Raw genomic sequence first — 21612 nt, forward strand, 5'->3', positions numbered from 1 at the left:
AATTAAATTTATATACCTAATATTATGAATCAAAGGGGAGGGTGAAATATATATTTTACCCATTGCTACTAAAAATACATATCAATTGTAATCTTTAAAAATTTATTTAAAAACAAAAATATAAATTTTGCAATGAAACTTGAACGTTTCTTACTAATGTATGTGTTAGATAAAGAAATCCAACGAATGAGATATACTTGCATGTGAACACTGCATTTTGATTCGGCATGAGCTGAATGCTAGAACTGGTTGTTCTATGAACCATGAATCTGAAGTATGATTCAGTTACTGTACAGTCAATGTGACGTTATCAGTCTTCTGGTGCTATTTTTTTTTTTTTAGCAATACACCTCTGTAAAACCTGACCTGACCTGACTTCTGCAGTGGATGGATTCTGGGAGGTGACTTCCTTGGTGATCATACCACCCAGCAACAAGTGCCAGATGAACACCACCAAAACAGCATAACCCATGCTCATCTGGCTTTGTGCCGACCGGGATAGCTGGGTAGGTAGAGTGCCTGCCTGGCAACCCAAAAGTCGGAGGTTCGATTCCCACCTTGGGCTGGATATCACGATGGTGCATAACCAATCGGTTGGTTGGATGGATATCCCAGCAAGATACACGAAGGAAGCAAGAAAAAACTGGTTTGTTTGTGTATTGATCACATCATACGAAATAAATCTGGTTTTGTATCTTCAGTATTACAGCTACATTTAGTGGCACTGTGTATTATTATTATTAGCCATATGGTGCAAGGAAGCCCGAGGCTTATGCTGCAGCAGCCCAAAAAAACAATTTCTGAACCACCCCGAGAGAGAGAAGTAGAAGGGAATCACCAAGAAAAAGAATAATGATATATCTGCACAGGTTACCTAACCTAATGAGGTTTTGTGAGAAACACTGGTAGCACAATAAAAAAAAAAAAAAAAAAAAAAAATCAAATACACCATACATTTTAAAGGAAACTAGCTTTTAATGTTATTACAAATTGTTTGTTATCACTGTTTTACTGTGTAGTCCATTACTGTGGACTACACAGTGAAACAGCACAGTCCAATCCCAACAGGCTTGAACATGTGTAATTTTATTTCCAAAAAAAACTGCTTTAGTTCTTCTAGTGCAATGCTTCTGATGTAATTAATTATAGCAGTTACTAAAGTTTTGTCGGTTTTCTTCTTAAATTTTATTTTTTGTATGGTCACTGTGCACACCATACGGTGGTGCACGGTGACTCCTAACACCCTGTACATCATGTGAATTAACTTTTCCTACAAGAATTCTCTGTGGATCATCATTAGGTCCTCTTCTTTTCAACATGTAAATGATTTAGCATCTCTAGACTGGAAGGCATAAAACTTATTGCATGCTGATGATATTAAGCTCTATAAATCCTGTAACTATCTTAATGACTTATTAAACTTTAGACCTTTATAGAATTCTTTTGTTAGTGGACCAAACTCAACAATCAATGAATAAATATCAACAAGTGCAAACGATCTTAAAATATCCTGACAAAGTCATACCATTTGTTTAGTGTAGAGCACCAAGAATTATTAATCACCAATGAAAGAAGCAATCTAGTCATTAAATTTTTGAATTTCTCCTCATTTCACTAAATATATTTCCAAAACATGCATACAGGAGGTTGAGAATAGATTTTAATAAAGGTTATTGTCCTCTTTTGGCCATATTCATTTAACCAGAATTTTATTTACCATCCCTGTGGTGCTTCCTTCATTGAAATTTTAATGTCATTCATCCCTTTGTTCCAGTGATTGCGTGTACCAAGTTAATAAATTAGGAAAAAACCAGATTAAAATAATCAAATACTTAAAAAAGGAAAAAAAAACAAGGTAACTACCATAGAGCCAATTAGGAAAAATATTTAGCAAAATATCACTTAATATTTAGCAAAATACATAAAGAAAAGAAGACCACAACTTGGGCAAATATTTATGCACAAAACCATTAAGGAAAATGTATGAACAATACATCTTATTATACTTCATTTTTTTTAATCACAGAAACAGTAATTTATTTTTTCTAAACTATCGAACTGATAATGAAAAATATAGCACTAGTATTAGCGAACTAACACAAGGAAGCCATAGGCTGTTCATGAAGGTAACTATCCAGTTAACCATTAAATTTATGCAAACTGTCAAATTTTTTCAAGCAATCAATGACTAGCCAGCTAAAAGAGAACTTTCTACAATCTAGACTAAACCTCTTTCCTTGTAATTTGCATTTATGACCCCTAGTTCTGGAATTCTTTAAAACCATGAAAATTCCACCATCATTCATTTTATTAATCCCTCTCAGAGCCCCTTTCAATTTCAATCAGGTCACATCTGCAATGAATTCTTTCCTCATATGGTCATCCTTTTGTCATTGTAACCATTCCAGTTGCCCTTCTTTGGACCCTTTCAAAAAACTCAGTCTTTTTTCAGAATGTCTGCATACTTGAATACAATATTCCAAACAATATCTTACAGCTGCCATACAGTGGGATCATGACCTCCACATCTCTACAGGATAATGTTCGATAATTCACCATGAGTTTTCCTGGCTGCCTGTTTACATTGCTCTATGAGAGTTTACACTATGGGAGTGGAGTAATAATATGGGCAGATATGCCGTATTACAACTCCTAGATCCCTTTCTTCCTCTACTGTTTTTAATTCAACCCCCACCAAATGTGAAATTTATTTTGGGATTGCTGTCTTCCAAGTGTAAGACCTTGCATTTTTACTGCATTAAAACATAGCTGCCAATTTTCTGACCATTCTTTCAGCATGTCCAAGTAACATCGTATTTTGAGCCCAAGCAATGATCTGTTTTTTATTTGCTATAACCAGGGAAACCTATATTTGGAATTTATGAGCTACTATCATGTTATCAACTTCCACTTTTTAGAAGAAATCACACTGTTGCCAGACCTAAGAAATATGTCTCGTAGGTATAGAATAAAATCTGAACTGAGACATTATCAGGGATACAATTTTTACAAATTTGTAAAATATGAGAATTTTGCTAAATTTGTGACACTGTTAACCCTCAAGTTGAATGTTGGTGTGTTTTTTGGCCAATGAAGATAGCTGTCATTGTTGGAATAAAAAAGGTTTGTTTGTTTCTTTTTTTTTTATACCTCATAAATATAATTCCTTATATTTTATAATTTTCACACCAGTGTTAAAATAATGGATGGCACTGTGAAGTACATAATTTTAAACTATTTCTAGCCTCTATTCCAATAAAACCGAATGGTGACAATCTGTTGGCATGACTTTTTGTTTATTAATGGCAAATTTGTACTATTTGTTGTATCCTTTACCAAACATGCTGCAAACAGGAAGTTTGTTTTTTTCCCTAATTGTAGTATAATTTGTTGAAATATGGATATAATTACAAGTCATTAAAAATCATATCTTTTGCACCTTTAACTAATGTTTCTAATGGCATACAAAGCTTAAAAAATTGTTTTAATGATACTGCCAATCATTTGTTTTTATTTAAAGGGAAGTAAACATATGTCCATTCAAAAAAATTTTTAATATTTCCATTAAGATTGCAAATTTCTATTTTCAAGAAATTTTGATTACTCAAATCAAAGTGTTACTATTTCTGAATAAAAAATATCGAAACAAAGTTAAAGTACACTAAAGATTACGAAAAATTATATTCAATTTATTCATATGAATTTTAATGGATTGACAAATATGAAAGTGATACTTTATGTAAAGGTAATGTTAAACAAAGAAAAACAATGAGGCTATAAGCAGTTTTAAATTTCAAAAATCCAGCTTCACCTTCCATTACTTTTTTTTTTCTTTCTTTCTTTCTTTTTTTTTTTTTTCAGTCATAACTATTAACAGTATTGACTACTGTTTATACACAGAAAAATAAAAGTTATCCAACTACTTCCAACCATATAGTCAAAAATGAAATAATCAGATGTATAAAATTTTTATATAAGTCCAGTGTTTACTATTTACACACGTTAAATTCTGTACAAATAATTTTTTTTTAAAAAAATTCAATGATTAAACAATATATTTAATAAATTTTAGCAAGGGTTTGTTTTAGCAGTAATTTTTGGATTCCTGCATCATTGTTTATTACACTTTAATAATACTACTAAACATGGGTACTACTAGATCTAGTTCTTGGTCTGTTTGATGCAGGTGTAATACAATTAGGAGAATGTTTTATTTCTATACTGGTTGGTCCTTTTTGCTTCTCTTCTGTTTTACACTTCAGATTTTTGCTCATAATATGCTGGTTTTCAAAAATCATGTGGCACTTTTTAGATGGTGACAAATCTTCACAACAGGGACAAGTTCTCTTAGAAGGCAACTTTTTTGAATCACTGGAACGTGTACGTCCACGTGTGAAGTCAGCAACGTGTTTATTTTTTTTAAGTTCAACATCTTGCAAAATCACACTGTCTTCTGATAAAGGCATTCTAATGCAATCTAAAGTGTGGTGTGATCTCATCTTCAGAATATTTTCTTCAGCAGCCACTTCTGAAAGACCAGATACAGTGGGAGAGCATTCATTATGAGGACAACAATGCATATTCAATGGACGAACATCAACAGTGACCGAATCAAGTATTTCTGGATAACCATATAACTTGCATTTGGACTTGTGCAATGTTTTATTTTTTCTATTATATGAAATGGAAGTTGCAGCATGATTGCTTTTTGAAAATCCACCAGTATCACCTTGCTTATTTGTAACACAAGTGTTTCTACAGTGAACTGAAAAATCTGTAGTACAGTCATTCATTTCTTTACATATTTTACATGTGGATTTGTCTTCTTGCACAACTGTTGATAGTACTGGGTGCATATTTAATAATCTAGAACTTCCTGATGAAACAGAATATTGTTCAGTACAAAGTGACTGGGTACGTACATAACATCCTGTTTCCAAGTTTGACACTTGATTCTTAAAAAGCTCAATAGAATGCATCAAATATATGCACTCCTCTTTATACTGACTAGACGAGAATGTTTTTGTAGCCCAGTTTCCAATTAAAGACTTATGTACAGACCTTATGTGCCTTCTTAAACTGAACCATGTTGAATACTTCCTCCCACACACATTACACATAGGAGACTTTGTTTCTTCTTTTTTTTTAGATAACCTCTTAGATTTTGTCCGCAAATGACAGCTGGCATTATTCTTCTGAAAAAGGAGGGGGAAAAATGGAAAATTAAAATCTATAAACATAATGAAAAACTAATAAGGTTTTGCATATAGCTTATATCAAGAGTAGTAAAAATATCTAGAGTACATTAAAGAGGAGAAAAAACAAGGGAATCATAAATGTACCAGAAAACTATACATCTAAACAGTATTAATGTTACTGTACTAAGTTCAATTGAATTGGCAGCAATTAAAAAAAAAAAAAACTTCCTTAAGTAAAGTAACTTGCCCACAGAAACTTTTGAAATGCAAATTAAAAATTTCAAAAACAAACTTAGTATCTACTAGGGGGCTTCACCCCATACTCGTTGCACTCGCTTCTTTTGATAAAATAAAACATCTACAGAAACTTGACACTGTGTGTCTCTTGCTCAGCTATGAATACATAAATGCATTACTATATCTATATAATATCAGTGTAGATACACCATAGACAACTCTTAAAGAAAAACTACGACAGTATTGTAAAAGGCATAATTTCATCTGTATCTCATATTGTGCTCATTCTTCATGAGTTATGTATTGCACTACCTCGAATAAGTAACGCTTCACTATTAGAGAAGACTGTTGTCACTTATTCTCGGTAGGCACCACCACCCAGATGGCATCGTTTCAAAGTTAGTTGGCTTTTCATTGGTGGGTGCCTTTCACACTACGATGGTAGCTTTTTTTTAAGCGTTGTCTATGGTGTATCTACATCGATATTATATAGATATAGAATCTTAAACTCTTAAAATATTATGCCTAGTTGTATTTAGTTTATTTAAATAAATATGTTACATATGGAAATCAAGAATGGTACTGCATGGTCATGTATAAACATAGCACGTGATCATGATTAAACAGAAGCTTGTTTTAGCACAGTAAAACAAGCTTCTGTTATGTATTTTTGTATTTGTCCCTTTTTTCCACATAATCTGCATCTCCCTTCCCCCATTGGCTGAATAAATATCATTAGGAGGAAAATTATTTTATGTAGAGAAAGATTATCACATTATGTGAGGTGTGACTATTAAATAACGAGACTGCTGCAATAAAATAAATGTAATGAAATCCTTCGTACCTTATAAGTTATCCCCTTCAAAACAATTTCTTGGGTTTGCACACACTGATTCACATGTTTCTTCCAAGAAAAACATTTCTGGAAGTCACCTTCTGGAAGCCCTTTTAACACTTCGATTATTTTTTTTTATGAATGTCTTAAATGGATAGGAAATGGATTTCCTTAAGTACACTTTTCAGTGTAGAGAAGAGAAAACAAAGTGTACTCAAGGGAACCCATTTTCTATCCACTGAAGACATTCATAAAAAAAAAAAAAAGTCTGGCGAGTAGTGTGAATGTTTACACACGAAAGGATTTGTTTTTTGGCCAGAAACTGGCGAACAGGGAGCGCTTCGTTGTTGTTGTTGTTGTTTTGGTTTTTAGGAGCATTAGCAGCTTAGGCCATATTGCTCCGGGATATGCGGTGGCCATTTCCTGACCTTTCCGCATCATCCGTATTTGGTGGTGACGGGCTCGAACCCCGGTCTAATCAAGAAGCGTGTGCTACGCACTGCTGCTCCTTCCCACCTGGCTACGGAGGCGCCGGAGCGCTTCGTATGCTGGAGCATTCATCCAACCATCCTACAATTCAAGCCTCTTACTTTGAATTTTTTCACACAGCCTTCTCAGAAATTCAATGTATTATGTTTGATTGAGTCTGATTTGGTGGGGCATATTCAGTCATAATAATTCCTTTAATATCAAATAAAACAAGAACCATGATTTTCATTTTTGATTTTGACATTCTTGCTTTGTATGTGCGGGGATTTTTTTTGTCTTCCACTGCATTGACTGTCTTTTAGTTTCTTTTCGTAATGGCACGGCCAACTTTCATTGCAAGCAATTACAGTATTCAATGTTTGGATATTCAATTTTTCTTCAAAACATCTTCATAAACTTGGAGTTCTCTTTTTCTTTAAATTTCATTCAAAATTTTTGGCACCATCTTGGTGCTCAAACTATTTTCATGCCTAAATTTTTATTTAATATTTGTCTATTTTTTTTATCCATGCTGAGTTCTGATGCAACCATTCTAATGCTTAAACAACAATCACTTCTAAAAAGGTAAAGTAAAGGTAAAGTGCAGCCATTATCAACCCACTGCAGGATGGAAGCTTCCTCAACAATTCATGCTGAGGGAAATGGACCATAAACTGCCACGCTGGTCCAGTGCGGGTTGGCAGATCGACCGTATTCAGCAGTCAGGGGCTCGAACCCCGGTCTACTCAAAGAGTGTGTGCTACTGCACTCCTACTCTTGACCACTTGGCTACAGAGTCAATGTCCTTACCCAGTCTACATTTTCATCAGTTTTCATGGATACTGGATGGCCTGGTTGTTCATCATTTCCCACATTCTTTCTCCCTTCTAAAATTCTTTTATGCCATACACATATGTGATCTCTTGACATAGTATCTTCACCAATAAACTTGACATAACTCATAACTTTCAGCTGATGTTTTCTTTAGTTTTGTTAAAAAATTTGAGGTTGATTCATTGTTCAATTTTTTTGTCTGTCATTTTCCTAGCAAACTGCAAAAACACAAGGTAATAGAAACCTGAAACTGGTAATGGAAATCTCACTGCAAAATGAATGAGCAAATTGGAATGTGACTTGGCAGACAACTAAGAAAATATTCAAGGTCAACCATGCCTTTGTTACACAGGTGGTGCTTGGTGTGAGCGCTTGCTGTGCATGCAGTTTCATTATTTAATAGCCACTTTGTTCCAATCAAAAACATTGATTTTTAACTACTCAGCTTATATCCAGAAAGAATTCCATTTTAATGTCCCCTACATGTAAATGGGGAATTATTGAAGTATATTTAATGGAATGTATTCTTTTAATCTGAGGAAAAGTTATTTAATATCCTATTAAGTTACAAACCAATGGTGAATAAAATCAAATATTTGTCCAATTCCTGTCAAGACACAAATATAATTTTTTTTAAAATCATTCTGTAAGAATTTGGAAAAACATAAATGAATCTGTACAGTGTTGACTCTGTTTGATAAACTTCTGGCATCAAGTTAAATAACCAGGGAGTTGAAAGTCACATTATACTTTTAAGTTCTCTGAAAAAGTATAGAAAAATTACAATGGAAACTAACCTTTTATAATTTAACATACTAAAGAAAATTTTTAGTCATATATAAATTTACATTAAAATTCATAATGATGTCCTTTAGTTTCAATGCATGGAAGCAATCTCTTTTTGGCATCTTTATGCAAACTATTCAGTTATCATATTTATTTGTATTTATCATCAATTTTAAATTTAAATTTGCACTTATTATGTACAGCCACTCTCTGATTAACGTGAGGTTCTGTTCTGCAGAACTCTATGTAAGTCAGAATTTCCCCCATGCTTGTGCAACACTCACAAATGTGCTCGCTGAATTGATTGAATCAAAAAAAAAAAAAAAAAAAGTTCAACGAACCTGTAAATAGAATTATTTATTGTATTTATTCAATTTTTTATCTCATGCGCAGGAAAAATTACAAAAGCGAGTAATTTAAAAATTATAAAAAAAGAGAGGAGACAGAGGAATAATGTCAATACATTTTACCTCTTGAGCATCGTTGCCAGAATCAACATCTTCTGCTGATAAGTACGCCACCCCAGAGATTTAGAAGGGGTTGGCCACTCAACCTTACAAAAGAACATATAAATGGATAACTGGATGGTGGCTGTTTTCTTTTCATTGTAGATTTCTTAGTAGCAAGCATATCATTCACCCCTCTGTTAACTTTTAAGAATCGTTTCCTGTCAGGATCCATCTTCTCAAACTACGCCACTGCCACCCTCTCTTGTGAATTAGCATCTCAGCTCATTTGGTTAATCTTGAGCTTCGTCAGCATTTTCTTCTTTCACTATTGCTGCCTGCAAGTCAATAAGTTCTTCATTAGATAATTCCTTCTCTTCTTGCTCTATTAACTTCTCCACATCTTTGGCATCAACCACCAACTGAAGTAGCTCTGCAATCTTTACAATCTTATCTGTAACCTCTTCATATGATCCGTCTTTTTCAAACCCTTCAAAGACTTTTACGTGCTGTGGGTATATTTTCTTCCATGCGGTATTTAAAGAACTTTTAGTAATTTCTGCCCAAGCCTTATTAATGTTTAAGATGGTGTGGTAAATGTAAGATTTACAAAAAGTCTCTTAACATAAAATTTTTCTCACTGTCTACTGCAGACAATGCCTGAGAAAATGTGCGCAAATAGTATGCTTTTAAATTCGAAATAATACCCTATTCCATAGGTTGGATGAGTGAAGTAATGTTTGGCGGTAGAAATATGACTCTCACGTTCAAAATGAAATCATCTAGATGCACAGGATTCCCAGGAGCATCATCTAATAGAAGCAAAATCTTTAAAGGAACGTCGTTGTCTTTACAATATTTTTCAACCTCGGAAATGAAGCAGCATTGAAACCAATCCTCAAAGAGAGATAGTGTTATCCACTCTCTCTGGTTCAATCAGAAATGAATGGGTAGGTAGGGTGGCTTTATTGATGCCCTTAAATGCATGAGGATTTCCAGAATGGTACACAAGCAGTGGTATTAATCTGTAATCTCCCACTACATTAGTCCCAAGCAAAAGCATGGCCCTATCTTTTGAAGCCTGGCACTGTCTTTTCCTCTTTGGCAATGTATGTTCGATCCGGCATTTTTTTCCAATACAGAGCAGTCTTGTCGACGCTAAAAATTTGCTATGTTGAACAGTCGCCTTCATCAATAATGTTTTCCAACACATCACAAAATTTCTCTGCAGCTGCAGAATTGGCACTGGAGACTTCCCTGCCTACTTTAATGTTTTGGAAACCAGCACAATGCTTGAACCTATTAAACCACCCTGTTGCTTGCCACGAACTTGGCTTGGGGTTCGCTATACTTATCCTTAATATCTTCATAAATACTTCTTGCTTTTGTTTGAATGGCTATTGGGCTCAGGGGAACTTGGTTCTGAATCTGATTTTCCATCCATATTATTAATATCTGTTCCATCTTTGAACACTGAACAATGTTGTGTGATCATGGTTGATCTTAAGTGTGTTGATTGACGTTATTTTTTACATGCTCTGTCCTTTAAAATAGTATTCACTGTTGAAGCAAAGAGGCCTAATTCCCTTGCAATAGATGGCAAATTTTGTCCTGCTTCGTACTTGTTACTCATTTTCATCTTCATTTCTAAATAAATTTCGTTTTGTTTCCTGGAACTACCAGCACTTGCACTTTCCGTTGGTCCCTTTCCCTTCATCAGTAAATAGGAATGAAGAGAGAAGTTTCTGAAAATTTGTTTTTTATATGATTGAAGATTTCAGTGAAGGGGAACACATTTCTCTATAATACTGTAACGTAAAAACCCACAGAATTCCAGTTATCGGTATTATTGCAAATGCAATAAGATCAAGTTTACTACCCCTTAATAATAGATTGCACTAAGAGAAAAGCCCAATAAACTGAAAAGTGCAAATTGTTTTTTGGTCGTGACTTCCAGAAACGTGCTTTAGAAAAATATCACAAAGGTGTTCCAAATTGATTCTTATAATGGGAACATATGATAATGATCAAAGTGTAGTGCAATTTCCATTATAAATATGACCTTTTAGACAGATAAATAGCTTAGTAATATAGCAAAATTTTCAAATTCCAAGGACTTGGAACAAATTACAAAAAAAAAAAAAAAAAAAACGTTATTGGGTTCACGTTACCTCCATCTATCCCTACAGATGCAAAATAAGTTTCCATATTTTTTTCAGTTTGCACCGGCCGGCAAAAACTTGCGTAAAGCTAAATTTGTGTAAGTTGGGGAGTTCCTGTATTTATCATTAATTGTATCTTAAACTGTGCTTAAGATACAATTAATGTATAGTGCAAATTTCCTGAGGCTGGATTTAGCGATTTGCACAGGCATTCAATAGAGCCACAACACAACAATCAATACTTGTATGGTAGTTTTCATTTAAGAATTTCATGAAAATTATTTCCCTGAAGGAGGAAATTGAGGGAATAACCTCTTTTTCTTCAATTTTAATTTAAGAAAAATTAGTCATGTTTACAAAGAGCTATTTGTAATAATATTTTCATTTAAAAGATCCAACAATCCTCTCAAGCAAATTTCCACCCAAACAAAAACACAGAGAATTTAAGTGGATGCCATGTTTTGTCTCCCAAGCAAGCACCAGCATTGTCCCACTTCTTCTACCATGTTATATGGGTTAATTTCAATAATGTAATATGAGGGTAATTCAAAAAATAAGTTACACTTGACCACTGTAGCCCACAAGAGACATTTATTGAGGTATGTAACATTATGCAATAGAAAGCACATACCTTGTACTACTTTTCCACATAGTTGGTGACTATGTGGAAAAGTAGTGCAAGTTGGTGTAAACACTTCTCGGAATGTGTGACTAAAAGTTTGATTCCCTGATGATAGAGAAATCCACTCCTTGATCATTCAGCCACTATTGAACTGCTGTTTGCATTTGCCCATCATTGTACCCCCTAGATGTTCTTTCAGCTTGCCAAAGATGTGATAGTCACAAGGCGAAATATCGGGACTGTACGGTGGATGTTGCCATACCCCCCATCCAAAACTTTGGAGCAAGTGTCGTGTTGTGCGTGCATTGTGTGGCGTTGCATTGTCCTGAATGAGAACAACACCTTTGCTTAACTTTCCAGGCCTCTTGTTTTTCATAGCTGTTCGCAAAGAACACAACATTGCATTTTCCCCATACACCACCGTTATTTTGCGATGAATCTTAGAACAATTCAGATGTTTCACCCACAAAAATCGTACATATGTGGTTTCAGTTCCAATCTTATTGATATCTATTTCCATCTACAATATGCAAGTGCCACTTACTTTTTCTGATGGAATCTCAATTATCTGATGCTCAAACCCCCCCCCCATTCTCAGTTGTCATAATTATTTACTTTATGAGTTCAATTTGAAGGCAGAGTACTTTTGAATATGTTCATTCTGCTATTGTGTCTAAGAATTCCTAAGCTATAATTTCCTCTTTGTAACATCTTTTGGCTCAATATCTCTTTAAATAATTCTTTCAAACTCACTTTCCCTTCCAACTCAATAAATATAACATTTTGAAATCTAATATTTTGCTAATGGTAAAGTACTCTTCATTTGAAATTTTAATATTTGTAATTCCAATTGGCCATAATTTTCTAGTTACGTGGACTGAGCAGGTAGAGGTGCTGTTGCAGCTGATATTATTAACCTTTGAGTGGTGCATTAGTGAAAAGCATACAAAGGTAGAAAAATCTGTGAAAATTTTGTGTCAAATTTTAGAAAAAAAAAATTCAAGAATTTTGTATTACTCAAATATAAAAGCTCCTCCCCATCCGCATAATTTTTTCCTTGGAGTAGTATAGCCAATAAAAGCTATTTAGATTCCTCTTACTCCAAAAATAATTCTTGGAGTAAAAAATGCAAAAGCTGTATTAGTTTTCCATAGAGCTTTTGTTTTTGCTGCCTCCATGGCCACTCACGGAAATAATTTTTTTTATGCCACAATTAAGAATCATTTTTATTGAAAAGTTTTACATTTTTGACTATTTCTTTCTCTTCATCCCAAAAAAACCTGTCTCATGAAAATCTGTACATACATATTGAAAAATTCAGGTGAATTTTTTCAATCATCCATGAGAGAGTTAAGGTCCTAACAAGTTATTTTCTCATCAATAATTTTTCAAAGTACAGCAATTTCTTGCTTTAAACACAGCAACAAAGCATTATGGCAAGTGATAATAATGACTATGTTTTAGTTATTTTGTAAGTTTTAAAAGTTAAAGATTTACATAGATCAATACATGGTATAGAAGAGTGCGAGGTAAAGGCAATAATTTGCTCTTAGGCTATTGTGCATTGTATGCAATTTTCTATTAAGCAAGCTGATTATAATTGGTGGGTGTGTCCTCGTGGCTGTAGATGGAAAACCATTAATGGTAAAAAGATGAAATCTGGAATGGATACTATCCAATGCATGCAGAAATGAAAGTGCAAATAAATTCTAGAAACAGCCTCCAAAGGAAACCTAAAATAGATAATATAAGTTGTATGTGTTAGATTTATCATAATACACATTATTTAACCATAACAGCTAGAGCTGGAACAGGAAATACAAATACAAAGAATCAAATTGGTGCAGTCTTTTTAAGACTGCATCAACACTTAATGGCCTTGATAATGATCTGATATGTTATGGTGCATTTTATGATGTATAAATACAGATTAAAAGTAATAGGTAATCTATGAATGGGCTACCATGTAAGAATGTATATAAATAAATGTAATAAACATCAGTAAAAACACAAGTGAGTAAAAAAGCATATATATATATATATATATATATATTATCTTCGTCAGATTTTATCTGACTGAGTGTATGGCTCAGTGAGATGGTTAAGAGCACTGAAACATAAACGTTGTGCACAAATAAACTGGATATTGAATAAAAACATGCTAAATGGTTAAAATGGTGTGACAATACTTACACATAGGAGAATCATCAGCCCACAGCAGAAAAGAATGTGCAAGATGACTGTGTTCTATGGAGTTGGAAAAGGACAACTTCCTCTTTACAATTTCTGCACAGACTAGACTGCCATTTTCCGATTCCAGGCTGGCTTAATCTGATATAATTTATTTGTGGTCTTGTTACTGGGAGCATAGCTTGTTGTGTATTATTTGCCTGTAGTCTGTATATGGAACTGATAGGTAAAGATTATTCACAATGACTTCTTATTTGGCTGCGGTATCAGCCATATATTTCCCTAATCCCAGTGTGGCTATGGATCCAGCAGAAGGTGATACTGAATTTCCACTCATAAAGAGAATGTATCACTGCTGAACCAGAGAGAGGACTGAATTAGCAGTGCATTTCATCACTGATAAAGTGTAATGCAGTTAAAGAATCTATGTATATAATATAAAGGTATTGGTGAGTGCCTGTGTGATCCAAAGTTAACTCTTATAATGTGCATGGAAGATGGGGTGTCAGACTTCACCAGTTCTTAAGGAGAAGTCACATCCTAGAACATGAGCAAGGGGGATGGTGACCAGACAACTTCATCTATTATGATATGCAAATCTCAGAGTAGTTCTTGGACACAAATATCAAAGGGATGGTTGCCAGTCTAACAGGTATTACATAAGTTTTCCCATCATGGAATGGTCTAGAAGGAATTTGTTTCAAATAGAAAGTATAGTGTAGCAAAACCACTTCTGCTGAAGTAATAAAAATAGCTAATTTGCTTCCAGATACAGATCCTAGTCAGAAGATGCTCAAAATTCTCCAGTAGAAATATAGATAGCTTGATGGTGGATGGGATCCAGCCAATGATTGATTGATTTTGGTTTTTATGCACATGGGTGACTAAGGCCATGATGTGCCAAGTCCAGGACCCAGCCAAAGTATACTATTTCTGTCAGATGTATATAAATAAGTTGCATCAGTCTGCACCTCATAAGGTAGTGGAGAGAGCATGGACAGGGAATGTTCTGACCTCATGTGCAGTTGCTGAATACGTTGAAAGAAAGCAAACGTTTTATCAAGAACAAGTCTGGTGCTATTGGAATAATATTTTGTCCAAATCACAATTCAGGTCCAAAATGAAGATCATGCTTGCCACAAAAGATGAATGCAAATTATCTTTTTCAGAAAGAACCTAAAGAATTCAGTCATTACCCACAAGTTGAGACGATCAATAGCCATTGCAGTTCTCCCTCGTCATTTAACAAGGGTCATGAAACGCATGACTAGGAAATATGTTGAAGTCATCAACACAGAGGAAACTGTTTACAGTTGGGGAAGTTGTTCCATAACAGAATTTATTTTAATGGAAAAAAGGGTAGCATTTAAAACTAAACCTTGAAGCAGTCCCTGCTCTTGTCAAAAGGATGAAGAGAGTGTGCATCCTACATGAATTTGGAAAGACAGATAGGATAAAAAGTTTTAAATGAAAACAAGGAGGCGATCTCCAGGACCAAGAATATAAAGGTATTTTAAAATATGAAATCTCCAGGTTGTCATAAGGTTTTTCATACTGAAGAAGACCAACGCCAGGTGCTCTTGTATGAGGAAAGCATCTTGGATAAAAGTTTCCCATCTAATTCATGACTCTGACTTTTCAAAAAGCTAGTGTTCAGGTAATTGTAAGCAGGAGAAAAATGGCATTTTTAGGCCAAAACATGAAAAAAATACTTCTATACACCCTTAAAAAAAACAAAAAGGGAGGGAGGGAGGGGATTTGTTGATAAAAGCAAAAGGTTTTTTAAAAGTCCATGTTGCACTAGAAATTAAATTTCACTGACAACATAAACATTTTAATTAAAATGCAAACATGATTGATTGTTTACCAGTACAGTATGCTTTCAAGCATTAGCTTACCTAACATTTCTCTTTAAAATCTCTATTTAAACCTGACTTTCAGGAACATTTCCCAAGCTTCATAGAAAGAAGATTTGATTTTTTTTTGCCTGGTTGAATATTCTTACACACTCAGCGTTGCTGAGGAATTATTAAAATGACAAAAATGATTTGTTATAATTTATTATAGTTCATGTTTCCCTGTGCACTTGTCAGTTTGCCAACCAAGGATCACTCTACAATTATTTTCTTTCATAATAGTTCCTGGTGAATTCTCACATTGAAACCAACAGAACTGATGCTGCAAAAGGCCTGTTGCTTTATCTTTAACAGCACCAAGTTTTAACAAAAATTTCTAATTTTAAAATGATGCACTGCCAACTAATGAAATTATAAGAACATCATTTTTTAATGGGAACTTGTGCACCTCACTGAACAAAAGAGTAGAAACTTCTCATATTAGAATCTCCACAACCATGGAAGGAGAAATACCTATGATTAAGTCAGAATCGTTCTTCCACTACATGGTAAATAAACAACTTCCAAAATGGAAATGGAAGATTTACTGTTGGTATAACAAATTTGCACATAAGTAGGAGTAATGACCTCACTACATAACATGAGATACACTGGATTGAAGAGATACATTCAGATTATCAAACAATGGCATAAAATTTAAAAGAAAAAAGCAAATGCTTTATTCAAGGCACAAAAAGGAACATGAACAGACTTTTGCATGAGTGAGGATAGCATGCCTAGAATTATCAGCTATTTTGGCCTATTTAGGATTGCTATTACCAGAAGTTTGCAATTCAGAAGTTCTTTTTCTTGGATTTGTCTTCTTTCAAAACTTCTGGACCATGGATTTTCACATGAATCAGTGCCACTCGCTAGTGATCGCTTCTTATACATTTCAATTTGGTAACTAAGAAAAATGCTCACATGGCTTCTAACCTCTTCATTAGACTTGTCAAAGTTTGCCACTGTTCTACCAGTCTAGTTAAACAACTTAACTAAAAACAGCCAGTGTACACACATATGCTTCAAAATCTTATTTTACTTCAGTGACATGCATCCGTTGAAATTGTTTATAAAACTTTTTCTTTTAGCACCTCTTTCTAGATAGTAGTAAATTTATCAAATATTCATCAAATATTTGATAAATTTGATGAATATTTGAATCAAATATTCATCAAATATTCATCTATTTTCACACGGAAGCACAGAGCCCCTCTTTTCAGTACACAGACAAGATAGCAAGATAGACTAGGACAGTCTATTACCAAGTATTCAATCTCTTCATTTAATACTGCTACTCCAGTTTTAAGGTGTACCATAACAGTCACATCAACACTAAGCACCAGTTTTTTAAAGGAATCCCACGTGCTTTCAGGTTGTTCAGAACATGCTCATTGTTGTACTGTTTAGAATCACCTTCCAATGATGACACTGAGGGCAAACTACTTTCAATTTGCTTTTATTTTTATTATTATTTTTTTATTACAAAAAGTCATCACACTCATTTCTCAGATCTTTCGCTACTTCTCTTTCCTTAACTGCTGTTGGTTAGTTGTTTAAGGTTTTTCTAGTGCATCAACCTCATGAATGTGCCAGTGCACCAATGTGCACCAACATTTGTCATATCAGCTTCCCCCTCGAAAATATATACATTAGCATTAGTAGAGGCATTTGATGCAAGAAAGCAAGCTTATGCAGCATCACCCAAAAAAAAAAAAAAATAAAATAAAATAAATAAATAAAAAATAACCACTTCCACTTCATCCCTCTGTTCGTTTGAAATACCTGTCCAGGTGAGCCTTAAACTTATTTAGGCTATCAACTTCCAGGACAAGGGATGGAAGTCTGTTCCACCAACCAACCACCCGCTGGCTAAAGGCAAATTTCCTCACGTCTATCCTACATCTGTCTTTTCTCAATTTGAATTTATGCCCTCTCAGGTGATTATTCTGAGCAAGAGGCAGAATCCCATCAGCATTGTGCATGCTCAAACCATTCAAGGCTTTATACACCTCTATCAGATCACCTCGCTGGTGCCTAGTCTCCAGACACTGTAATTTGCAAAACTTAAGCCTTTCTTCGTAAGAGCACCCCTTGGTTCAATTCACCAATCTTGTTGCCCTTCTCTGTACTCGTTCCAGCATCTACATTCTTCTTGAAATGAGGCCTCCAGACCGGTATACAGTACTCTAGGTGTGGCCTAACCATTGCCTTACACAAGGGAATAATCACCTCCTTATCCCTGCTAGAAAAATTCCTATATATCATCGACAATACAATATGAGCTACTCTTGAAGCCCGTCTGCACTGCTCAGAAAACTTCATATCTACCTGCACAACTACCCCCAGGTCCCTTTCATTCTCTACCACTGTAAGTGTAGTAACACAGAGTTGATACGTTGCTCTGGGGTTGCTGTTTCCCATATGTAGTACTTTACATTTGTCAATGTTAAACTTCATTTGCCACCTCTCAGCCCATCTGCTCAACCTTTCCAGATCCTGTTGCAGTAGCATAGTGTCAGTAGTGTCCTTGACAACCCCGCCAACCTTCGTATCGTCTTCAAACTTGGACATTAAGCTTGATATACCATCATCAATATCATTTATAAATACAGAAAACAATAATGGACCCAACATTGAACCCTGAGGGACTCCACTAATAACATTAGTCCACAATGAGCAGTGTCCATTGATTACCACTCTCTGTCTTCTCCCCCTCAACCACCCCTTTATCCATAGCAGCAATTTGCCTCCAATGCCACACTGCTCCAATTTGTGCAGCAGTCTTCCATGTACAACAGTATCAAAAGCCTCTCTAAGATCCAAGTATATAATATCAAAGTTATTCCCTGTATCCAGTTCTTTTGTGACTGCATCATAGTATCCAATCAAATTGGTCAGGCAAGACTTTCCCTTAACAAAACCATGCTGTGTGTGTGACCTATAACTGAAGTCTTGTCTAGATGATCCTGCAGTGCTTCTTTAACCAGTGCCTCCATTAATTTTCCGGGAACAGAAGTTAAACTAACAGGTCTGTAATTACTTATATCGCCCTTGATCCTCCTTTGTGAATTGGGGTCACATTTGCACTTCTACAGTCCATGGGTACTTCCCCTGAGTCCAAGGAAGCTCTCATAATTATGGCTAAGGGTTGGCTTACTTCCTTTTGCTGCCTCCTTTAATATAACTGGATAGATCCCATCCACCCCAGGTGCCTTTCTTGTATTTATCTTCAACAATTTCTCCTCCACTTTACTCTCAGTTATTACAAGATTCTCTAGCTTACTGCCAGAGTTGAACACACCTCTGGCATTCCCCTCGCTGAATAACTCCTCATGTGTGAATGTTGATGCAAAATATTCATTTAGTTTGTTAGCTACCTGAGCAGGATCATCAACAGTTGATCCATCGATATCAAGTGGACCAATCTGATTCATCCCCTTCCTTCTAGAGTTTACATAAGTAAAGAACCCTTTGCTGTTTTTCTTTGCATCCTTTGCCAAAGATTTCTTGTAATCTGCCTTCGCCTGCCTAACCTCCTTTGTAACTTGGTTACAGATCAACTTGTACCTATCATAGGCTTCTGTGTCACGTGTTAATTTGTATGTATCGCATGCATTTTTCTTCTCTGCCATATGTCTCATTAGTTCATCTGACATCCACTTAGGCCTAAACCTCGAACAATATTTCTTATTTGGTATGTAAAGCCTAGTAGCTTCCAAGATAAGTTCTTTGAATGCTTCCCATTTTGAATTTGCTGTTGGTAACATCATTAGTTGGTCCCACTGTATAGAATTTAAATACTGTCTCAGTCCATCGTAGCCGCCTTTACGAAAGCAATAACCCTTCCCTTTACCCCTAATGGTAGTTACCTCTTTGAGTAAATCCCACTTCAGCAAACTGTGATCACTGCCACCTAGTGGTTCATTTACCTGCATATTCTTAATGCATGAAGAATCACTACTGATAATCAAATCAAGAGTATTACTCCCTCTAGTTGCCTCCCGAAAATGCTGATGTAGAAAACAATCATCCAATAAATCCACAAAAGCCTTGCTAGTGTGTGAGTGACCAGCCCCCAAATTCCAGTCATATATCTGGGAAATTAAAATCCCCCATTATAAGACTCTCTGATTTACTGGCCCACTCTATTTCCCTCTACAATTTCTTATTATACTCATCAGAGTCATTAGGCCTATAGCACACTCCTACTCGCATTTTAGATCTCCCAATGCTTATGTCACACCAAACTGTCTTGACACTGCACTGTCCAGCAGTGTCGACTGGCTTCACTTCCTTGGATTTTATGTATTTCTTAACTGATAGCATAACCCCTCCTCCCTTCCTATCCTGTCTATCCCTTCTGTAGACATTGTACTCCCCAAATTCCAGTCTGCATTCCTTATATCTGTGTGACACCACATCTCTGAAATCCCGACAATATCTGCTTTTGATGTTTTGAGCAATACTTCAAATTCATCAAATTTATTTACTAAATTCCTAGCATTGGTGTACACGCAAATATACATGCACCTGTTCTTTTTCTTAGCTACCCTAACACAACCCATGTTTACTTGTACCCCAATGATTCCCAGCAGTCTCTGAAATATTCTGCATCTTATTTTCCAGGCTGCAGCTCATTCCAATAGAAGCAGTGCAAGAATCACTTTCACCTCTGCTAGTGGCTACTGTTAATCTATTAGTCCTTGTATCCCCCCAATCTAGCAGTTTTCCGACCCACCTAACACTGCCCCGATAGCATCAGCAAACATTCTTGCACCCTTTCAATTTAAGTGTATCCCATCCGTGTAGAAGCAATCTCTCCTGTTAACAAGTACAGACCAGGGTGAAAAAAATTCTACCCCTTGAGCTTTGCACAATCTTTCCAGGGACGAACTGATCAACAGGGCTCTCATCATATACTCCCTCCTATCGTGTCTGGGCAGAATTGCAGACACTTTCAAATTCAACCCTAATTTGCAGCTTTTTTTCAACAGTGACCTGTACTTGTTAAGTAATTCCGCCGGTCTCCTACTCTTAATATCATTAGTGCCAACATGTACAAATATATCACACTATATAACCGCTCTACAACCTCATCAGCCTTTGTCCCTGGCAGACATACCATGGTCCTGTTCCACCTATCTTTTTTACAAAGCATGTTCCCTGTTTCCCTGAGAATAGAGTCACCAACAACTACTAGTTCCTTTGGGACCAGCGCATACTGCCTTGGGGGCTGCTGCTGTGTTGCGTGATGACCAAGTGCAAGCTCTGGCATTGGTGTGGGCAGCTGAGAGCTTGATGGGCCCCTCACTTTTAATCCTTCGAGGGCATCCACCCTGTCCTTCAAGCTCTCATATAGGCCCATAACAATGCTGAGTTGTCGCCTGATTTCCTTACACTCCTTGCATCGCGCACACACAAAGACATCCCCCATGGCAGTATCGTGTCCAGTACCCGACTTCTCTACAAACATCAAGCAAGTAGTGCATTTTAATAGGCTGTGATTCAGAGGGCAACTGCCCCCCCTCAGTTCTCCCGAGCCACAGCACTCCCATTAGCTTGAGCCTTTTGCTTTGCTGCTCTGGTCTGAGTCATGATTTCGATTTAATTTCAATAAAATTTCAATTTCCGTACAAAATTAAAACCCTAAACTTATATCTCAACACAGTTATAACATTATATTTATGTTTCAGTAACGAGTGTTATCTACGAAATCCCTTTATATAACTTCCATATGAAGTTAAGTATTAATTATTTATTTTTTACTAATTATTATCGGGCGCCTCCATAGCCAGGTGGGCAGGAGCAGCAGTGCGTGCACATGCTTCTTGATTAAACCGGGGTTCAAGCCCGTGACCACCAAATACGGACGATGCGGAAAGGTCAGGGAATGACCACTGTATATCCCCGGAGCAATATGGCCTTAGTTGCTAATG

The 21612-nt window shown here is 35.7% G+C and overlaps 1 protein-coding gene across 2 annotated transcripts in view; it reads right to left on the reverse strand.

Annotated features, from left to right (window-relative positions):
• Positions 1–5086: 5086 nt before the first annotated feature.
• Positions 5087–21612, reverse strand: part of LOC150086811 (uncharacterized) — a 281569-nt gene continuing 265043 nt past the window's right edge. For both annotated transcript variants that reach the window (XM_090372770.1, XM_090372769.1), the window contains exon 9: positions 5087–5195. The gene's annotated coding sequence lies outside the window, so the exon portion shown is untranslated. The remainder of the gene's footprint in view (positions 5196–21612) is intronic.

This window comes from Mastigoproctus giganteus, chromosome 4 (genome assembly GCF_048544385.1).
Source record: "Mastigoproctus giganteus isolate SK-2022 chromosome 4, ASM4854438v1, whole genome shotgun sequence".
NCBI classification, from domain to species: Eukaryota; Metazoa; Arthropoda; class Arachnida; order Uropygi; family Thelyphonidae; genus Mastigoproctus; species Mastigoproctus giganteus.